The following is a 10000-nucleotide window of genomic DNA, read 5'->3' on the forward strand; positions in this document are numbered from 1 at the left end:
TGAACTTTCTTGTTATTAGTTCTAGCATTAGTGTCAATTTTATCTTGAATACACCTAGTTTCACTTCATATTGCAGAGCTTTTATGTTTGCTACATTCTTACAACAAATTATCTGACTCAGGCTCTGTAACTAATTACAATGAAACAAACATGCAAGGTACGGTATTCAAATACTCGAGGTGCTGTAACTTTCGAAGTTCTCACACATATATATTGTACGCAATGCAATTTGCTTCATTATAGTAAACGAATAATTTGTCCCATTATGGAATATGCATTATATGCGTGTATGTGATAATTACATACATATATTGCACGTCGGTACGCTATTCTAAGAAACAAACTATCTCGCTGGGCTCCATATTTGATGTAAATTGTAAACTGAACTTTCACATTCTAGATATATAAAAACTAACTTTGTAGCACTACCAACTGAGCAAAACAAAATGAATACCATCGGTTAAAAAAAAAAAATCTCAAGTTTTTCAAACGCAACTGAAGCATTGAAAATTAGATGAAACTGCTCACGGGAATGAGCTAAATGTCGTTGAGTTCCAGCAAATTAAGATGTTGCAATCAAGCATCAAATTTCACTTTCAACGTAGTATCATTTTTTTGCAGCCGACTGATAGGATCCGATCACGGAAGTCACTGAATGGTTAGTCATTAAAAATCATTTCGCGCACGTTTTCGCTTGCATTCTTTACTCGTACGTAACACGTTGGTTGTTGTTGTTGTTGTTGTGGTTCCCCAGACTCTGTTATGCCAGGAAGCCTGCACCGCGCAAGAAGGACACCACGCTTACTGGATCTGACCATAACTGTGTGGTAGTGTGGATGTTGTGTTGTTGTCTAAGGGCTGCCAAGTTAGGCAATCTACTAAGAGATGTGTAATTGTGTGGGGACTAACTTGGCAGAGTGGACATATGTCTGTTTGGGTGTTGTCTATGCGGTGTTTGTAGGTGTTTAGTGATTGGTGATGACCACAGCGAAGTCGAGTCAGGTGTACTCTCTCCAATCTTGAGAGCTGTGTTTCTGTACTGCTTATGTTGGGTGGGGGTGCTGAGTATTTTGTTGTTGGGAAGGTTATTAAGTGCTTGTCTGGTGAGGTGAGTATGGATGTGCTTTTGTTTTGTGTGCTGTTTGTGGGTGGTGGTATAGAATTCAAGATATCTGTATAGTGTCTGTGGGGTGTATTCACTATTTGCCTGTGTGTTGGGAGGTGGTGGTCGAAGGTAATAGCATGGGCTGTTTGTGTTGTTTATGACCGATGCCAAGAATTGTGTGCCTCTCATGTCTAAGTGTTGCCTGATGGTGAGAATCTTGGTTTCGCGTGTAAGTGTTCTATTTGTGTGGATTGTGTACTGCCAAGGATGATTCTCAGAGCTGTGTTTTGTATTATTTGTAGTTTGTTTAGTTGTGTGTTGGATATGGCAGGGTGCCAGGCTGGGCTGGCGTAGTTTATTATGGAGCGGATGTATTGTTTGTATACTGTGATGAGTTTCTTTTGTTGTCCAAATGTTGTGCCTGTTAGTGATCTTAGTGCATTTAGTCTAGGTCTGCATTTCTTGATGATGTTACTGACATGTGGAGCAAATGACACTGAAGTGTTGTATGTGACCCTAGGATTTTTGTTTCGTGTGTGTGTGGAATTGTGGTGTTGTTCAGCGTTGCTGTGGGTCTGTACTGATGTTCTTTGTTGTGACTAGTGAGTAGTGTACTTGTGGATTTTGTTGGTGCTACCTGTAATCTGTTTTTGTGAGCCAGTTTTCAAGTTGTGTTATGTAAGTCTGTACTTGTGTGGAGCATACGTTTTTGTCTGCATGTATTGATATGATTGTTAGATCGTCTGCATATGAGGAGATGTATATGTTGTTAGTGGTGTTGGTATGTCATGCATGAATAGGTTAAAAGTGTTGGGCTTAGGACGGAGCCTTGGGACACCGTTGGGAAGTTTCTGATTTTGGATGACTCGCCATTGTAGTGTACAAATGCTTGTCTGTCTGTTAAGTAATTGGCGAGCCAGCGTTTGGTGTTGTTGTGTAGTGCGGTGTTGTAAACTTTGTTGATGAGAAGTGGTCTAGAGATGGCGTCAAAGGCTTTACTTATGTCTATTGTGATTAGCAGTGTTCTTTGTGGTGGGCGTCTGGAGTTAATGCCATCTTGTATTTTTTGTGTAAGGTTGGTGAGTAGCGTTGTTGTGGAGTGGTGCGGTCTGTAGCCATGTTGAGTGGGTGACAGTGGTATGTGTGGTGTGGTTTTGCGTAAGATGAGGCGTTCTACTACTTTTGATGGTGTGCAGAGTAAAGTTATAGGTCTGTATGAAGCTGCTTGTGTAGGTGTTTTGTTTGGTTTTAGAAGTGCTATTATTTTCCCAGTTTCCAAATGTGTGGTATAATGCAGTGTGCGTATGAATAATTGGCTATGTTTGTCAGTGTTTGTGTGCCATGGGGACCTAGATGTTTTAAATGAATGTTTGAAATGTTATCGATGCCCATGGCTGCAGAGTTTTTAAGTTGTTTAATGATTCTAGCAGTGTCTTCTGTTGTGGCTAATATTACTGTGTAATCTAATGGGAACTGTTGTTTGCGTCTGTAGATGTGTCTGTCTTCTTTGTATTTGCGTAGGTGGCTGATTTTTGCGTAGTGGTTTATTAAGATGTTGGCTTGTTGTTTGCGTGAAGGATCTTGTCAGATGTGGTGATTGAGGCGTGACTTTGAGTGTTCCCACTGTTTGAATTGATGAGACTGTTGATAGTTTTGTGTAGTTTGGATGGGTTGGTTCTGTAGTCTAGTGTACCTTGAAAAGTTTGCCAGTTCTCTGTCTGTTTTTGAGTTAATTTGGTGTTTATTTCTGTGTTTAAATCATGTATGCGATTTGTTGTGATTTGTGTGTGTGGGGTTGGTGTCTTTCTTAAATTGTTTCTGTTCTGTTATGAGTCTGTTTATGTCAGGCGTGAAGTTTGGGTTGTAGTGTTTTCTGTTGCCTTTAGGAACGTTTCTTTTGTCTGCATTGTTTATTATGTCGTTGAATTGTATTGTTGTGTTGTTTAGTGTCTGTGATGACGTTATGTGTGTGTGGTTTAACTCCTGGAAATGAGCCTCAGTGGTTTCCAAGTACTCATCCCAGGCGGCGCGCTTGTAGTTAGGATGGTGTGTCTTGTATGTGAGAAAGTGTCATGTGTGGTTCGGAGTGTTATTAAAATAGGAAGGTGGTCTGATGATAGGTCTGTTTGTGTTTTCCATGTGATTGATGGTGCTATGTTGGGTGAGCAAATGTTATGTCTGGGGAAGTGAGACTAAAGTTGGCTTGTGTGGTATGTGTGTGTGCATATCTGTGTTGTTTAGTATGTATAGCTGATCTAATTGTGTTGAGATGTCTGTGCCTCTTTGTGTGATGTCTTGATGGGCGTACCAGTTCTGTGTGTTTGGCATTGAAATCTCCTCCCAGAAGTATATCTGGGAGGGTATTCAACGCCTGCAGTCTAATTGTGAAGTTTGCTGGTAAACCCGGTGAATATTCTGGAGGGATGTATGTGTTGATGATTGTGATTTGTTTATTGTGCCCTATTTTGATATTAAATGCTTGTAGTTCTGTGTGTCTGTCTACTTGTGTTAGTGTTCTGATGTACTGCGTTTTTTCAATGTAGGATATGTTATGGTGTATGTATGTGATGAGGCCTCCGCCATCACCATGTTGTCTGTCTTGTCTGATGGCTGTGTAATTTGGTATGTTCGGTGTTTTATGTGTGTGTTTCAGTTTTGTTTCTTGAATGATGGCTATGTGGATCTTTTGTTTGTGCATGAAATGTTTTAGTTCAATGTGTTTGTTGCGAATGCCGTCAATGTTTAATTGTAAGATGTTTATGTTGCGGCGATTATGTCTCATGTGTGAGTGCGTGTATTTAGTGGTGCATTTCTGTGGGCGTTAGGTGAGTGTGTGCTGGGGTGTTGGGGTTTGTGGGGATGTTTGATTTGTAGGAATGGGTGATGGTGTTCTGGGATTGGAGGAAAGTGTGGTAGATGTGGGAGATGGTGATCTGTGTGGTGTTGGTTGGTTGGTGTTTTGTTGATAGGAAGTGCTTGTTGTGTATTGTTATTGTTTGTTTGTGTGTGTGTTACGGCATATGATGCACTTCCAATGTACATTGTAGTCTTTAGTGTTCTCAGTGTGGTGCACCGAAGGTGTACCCACCCACCACACAAGTTGCAGTGGACTGATCCACCCCGCGCGAGAAGCTGTGACTTGTGTGCTGCAGATGGGACATGTGTAGGGCCTGGGTTGGTACTTATCATAAATTACAGCAGTAATAAACAAGTACACGTACATGCACACAGACACAAACACAAGTATATATATAAATATATATGTAATACATATGTTCATTATATATAATATAATTATATACATATATACATATATGTATATATATATATATATATATATATATATATATATATATATATATATATATATATATGATTACCATCGCTTGCAACGCCGAGAGACGCAAAAAGAATCACTGGTATTCCGCCACTGTTTCTTCCCTGTGCTTTGTTTTCTACAAATCTCCACTCATCTCCTGCCTCCTTCTCATATATATATATATATATATATATATATATATATATATATATATATATATATATATATATATATATATATATATATATATATATATAATATATATATATATACATAAAGATATGTATAACTACATACTATGAAGATTATAGTACAAAATAATTCTCCTAGAATAAACTAAAATGCTTGATGAACATATTATTTACAGGTTTAAAAGTAACACACATAAACACATAAACATACGTGCACACATATATAATATGCAGTATATATATGTATATATATTTATATATATACAAACATACATACATATCTAGATGATCCATGTTGAAAAGGAATAGGAAACTATTAGGAGGGTCAAGCAAAGTAAGTAACTATCACGTAGAAAAAGGACAACTGAAGGAAAAATTAAAGAAATACGGTAAATAATTTTACTGGGGTAAACTAAAGACAGCATAAAATTTATGAAACAATAATAGGTCAACAAAAGTGTGATGTACCAAAATGTTTCTATGTACTCCTCCTACCTAGGGAGCCGAATCTAGGGCCTATAGTTGGTAAGTTGGCCGTCCTAAGCACTAGACTATTTGATCTGTATATATATAAATTATGTATATACATACACACACATATATATATATATATATATATATATATATATATATATATTTATATATATATAATATATATATATATATAAATTATATCTATATACACATATATATATATGTATATGTATATATGCATAATACGAATGGATAGAAATATTTAGATACATAAATAAATTATATACATACACACACACACACACACACACACATATATATATATATATATATATATATATATATATATATAGAGAGAGAGAGAGAGAGAGAGAGAGAGAGAGAGAGAGAGAGAGAGAGAGAGAGAGAGAGAGAGTTAGTGCAACAACATACTCAAACCTAAACAACGGTTTATGGTGAAAAAAAGAAAAGGTTGATGAAAATACATACCAACTTTTCCTGGAGCTAAAAATTACCATTGAAAGATACAATGGTAAAACCTACCATTAACAGTAAGTTTAAGAAAGGAAAGACAATAGGACCAAAGGGCAAAATCAAAACAGAAATGACAGGAGAAATAACCTCTTAGGCAAACAGAACGTAACCAGGTTATGCGCGTGGAGAGAAAAAAAAAAACACATACACTGGCTCGTTTTAATTTGCTTTTTTGGGGATCTGCAAATATGACAGACGTAATCTCACATCCTGGCGAAAATCAATTAAAAGTCTCTCCGGATTAAAAACGACACATGAATACATCGACTCGCCTGAGCGTGATACCATGGAGATGAGGCCATGGAACGAAAACTAATTAAGATTAAGATCGCTATCTTGAATCCGCGCAGGGAATGCCAAGTCTTCCCAAAGGATGAAACGGGGCATTCATGCAGACTCATCCGTGGCATTTTCAGTGTCCGACTGAATTCCTCTGTGGCGATGAATACAAGAGATTTCTCTGTTGACTGCCTCACTTTGCTGCTACTTTTCTTTCTTTCTCTTTGGGTAATTGAGGATATGGGAGATTAGAGTCAATCAAAGAAAACTAAGCCAAGTTTTAGCCTGAGACTAAATGGAAGGATATTTCGTTGCCGTTTTTGTTCTGGCACTCTCAGAGATACCGTTTCTCAGTGAGAAGTCCATTCTCGGCTATAAAGTCAGAATGTGACGAAAATGAAGAATATTACCCAGGCAACAAAACATCTGAGTGAAAATTCACCTCAGGTCTACGTAACACAAAAGATGCACTAGAATCACCTACCTACCTCTCCCCTAGCTGGAGCTGAAAGCCTCTACTTCACAGACGGAGTGACACTAAAGACCATGACGGCGAATGTGAGGAAAATCACTAATGAAAAGAATTTCAACCAAAGGCTGACAAAGACGCCCGTGAAATTCGCCTCACATCCGCCCAAAAGAGAAAGGAATCACTTAGATGCATCTTCCCTTTGGCTTCATCTGCGAGTCGGACGTCACCACCGATACTGAGGAATACCAATAAGGAGGCGGCTGCGTGTTTTCTTTCTCATTGACTCTCAGCCGAGGAACACATGTGGCTGGAATGGCGTCCGTGATGTTGCAAGCTAAATATATGGCCGCCCAGTTGTTTTATTCTTGCCCGATGACGCATTCTGACCGCTCTTGCAAGGCGTATCGGAGTCGCGTTCACGCGGTGCCTGCGCGTTCTCAGTGTTGATGAGCTATATATATATATATATATATATATATATATATATATATATATATATATATATATATATATATATATATATATATATATATATATATATATATATATATATATATATACAAAAGGCGTTATCATTTCAGTTCTTAGCATCTTATTTAGAATAAGCCAAGTCTACTAACTCTTTAGATCAACACAAGCACATTACATGTTAATGAACGGCACCCAATTGGACTGCCTCGGTCAGGAATAGAACGGGACTCTTCTAGATACGAGAAATAATATAAATGTATATATATACATATATATTTATATATATATTTATATTTATATATATATGTGTATATATATAATGTATATGTATAAATGTATGCATAGTGTTTTGGTATTCAAAGAAGGTATCATCCTTCACAAAAGCAGCTATTATTGGAAATCATTGCAATATCACGATTAATAATTTTGTAATCATATTTCTCATTTCTACGGCTTTCCTTTTCTTTCAGAAGAAGTCAACGACAGGAATGCTATTATGATCCAGAGAGACGAACATTTTCAGTTCATTCCTTAACAGAATAAGTAGCTCATCTATCAGCGCATTTTAGCGTCATAAGTGAGTATTTAGTAAATATTTACTTTTTTTTTTTTTAGTATACTTTGGTGAAAATGTAAGGGGTTGGATGAAAGTACAACTTCCGATCGGCTAAAGGGCGAGGTCGCTGAACTGTGGGGCCAAAGAGAGAGAGAGAGAGAGAGAGAGAGAGAGAGAGAGAGAGCCCATACGTCTAAGCTTGCCTTTATTGGCCTGTTTTTTTAACCACGCTACACTATCCTTCAAATTGATACCAAATTTTCCCATCCGTTTGTTATGATAAAACAAATCCTTGAATCCCTGAAGATGTTAAGGAAGTTTGAGGTCATTTAAAAAGTAAATGGGTTTACTCGGTAAAAGGAGCTTACAAAATTCTTATCATCATAAACAATGGAAAAAAGTATGTAACACTCATCGATCACCTCAAAAAAAACAATGGTATAAGTTTATATGAAAATACATTAAGTATACAGATATATGTATGAAATATACTATACGTGGAGACATACATTAAATATATAATTATATATATATATATATATATATATATATATATATATATATATATATATATATATAGAATATATATATATATATATATGTAGTTACTACAGAATCTAATGGAAACTTATCTTTTTTTAATTTTACTGCAATGTTATTTATTTTACTGAAACATTTTTTTGTAATTTTTCATTACCATCATTATTTTATTATCATTACATTAGTAATGATTATTATTATTATTATTATTATTATTATTATTATTATTATTATTATTATTCATGCTGTCCTTTACCACCATTTTCATTAGTTCTTCGCCGTCATAACAGGCATCGTTACTATTGTTATGAGTTTTTTTTTCTTAATCAACAGATCATCAATCCTCATCATGTTCTCTTTTAGTACTTTATCAAATTACAAATGACCGCGTTTCTGGGGCTCTAGAGCTATCATTCGGTGATTTGGGAAACTCCTGAGTTTTTCTTGTCATGTGCCCTCCTTTCCCCGAGTGCATAAACGCGTCAGGGAATGCATCTTTCCCAGAAGTTGCTTTGGGGTGAGGAAGAAGAAGAAGAAGAAGAAGAAGAAGAAGAAGAAGAAGAAGAAGAAGAAGAAGAAGAAGAAGAAGAGGAGGAGGAGGAGGAGGAGGAAGAAGTAAAAGTGGAAGAGAAGAGGAGGAGGAAGAAGTGAAGGAGGAGGAGGAGGCGGAGGAAGAAGAAGAAGAAGAAGAGGAGGAGGAGGAGGACGAAGTAAGGGAGGAAGAGAAGGAGGAGGAGGAAGAAGTAAAGGAGGAGGAGGAGGAGGAGGGCAAGTGAATTTTGTTTCTTGTCCCACATCTCGCTGACATGGTGTTTCGTAGGCGGTTATTAATGAACCGTGCACTTTTGTTTCTTTGTTTCTCACTCCTTGGGGGTGGGTGGAATGAATAGACAGATGATGATGCAAGGAAAAATGAAGAGAACTGATCCGGAAGGCATTTGCATCTCCACAATATTATTTCCCTATCATACTATTTTCATTCTCACCAGAGAAATCCCTCCATGGCAGGAAAATCGATAAGTTAAAACGCTAAAATAATAGTAAATATAGGTATACTCAGTAGATCAAGTTTACGTAAAATATCTGGATTTACGTAAGAAGACAATTACTCTTTACAATCCATTCAATCGCTACTCTGAGCAAATACGTGCTTAGATGGGAGAGAGAGAGAGAGAGTATTTAAAATGCAACCGATAATGAACGTGAAATGTACCTGCTTGAATATGCAAAGGCCATGCCCAGTAAAAGATGCTAAACATTGCAAAGTAGGCGCGCATATTCATAAAGATTGAACGACTGTCCTACGGCACTTACCGACAATTTTACGTTCAAGAGCGTAAACGTTAACATTTAGTCCGTACTTGCCACAAAACGTTTTTTGTGTCACCGAACTGGAAATTATTGTTTTCAAATGAAGATGTAGAAGAGGCTCTGTACACAGGCTCATATGGCGCTACTAGAAGCTGCCTCCCCTTCGCCTATTTTTCTGCATGTACTTTTTCAGCCAACGTACCGGTGAGCTTAATGAGTCTCTCATCCTCCCGTAAGCACGCTATTGCCCCAGCGTTCGACTCTCCGAGCGGCCAATGAAGAATGAGAGGAATTTATTTCTGGTGAAAGAAATTCATTTCTCGTCATAATGTGGTTCGGATTCCACGAGAAGCTGTAGGTCCCATTGCTAGGTAACCAGTAGGTTCTTAGCCACGTAAAATAAATCTAATCCTTCGGGCCAGCCCTAGGAGAGCTGTTAATCAGCTCAGTGGTCTGGTTAAACTAAGATATACTTAACCTTTCATCCTCCCGTACGGCCTCATACTGTGTTTACTGTGTTTACTGAGTTGTGACGGAAAACAATATGGAAACAAGGCAAGAAATAGTTACCCCAAGAACTAATTACTTTCCCGAGCGAATTTGAGAGCGTTTATGCTTTCCTTTGAGAAACCAACCACACCACACTACAGGCTGCCATTTTCATGAGAATAATGCAACAATTATCTATTCAGTAAAGTAAAAAAAAACATCCAAGCATGTTTAGCAATTTTTTTATTTTTACAGATAA

Source organism: Macrobrachium rosenbergii, chromosome 6 (genome assembly GCF_040412425.1).
Source record: "Macrobrachium rosenbergii isolate ZJJX-2024 chromosome 6, ASM4041242v1, whole genome shotgun sequence".
Classification (NCBI taxonomy): Eukaryota; Metazoa; Arthropoda; class Malacostraca; order Decapoda; family Palaemonidae; genus Macrobrachium; species Macrobrachium rosenbergii.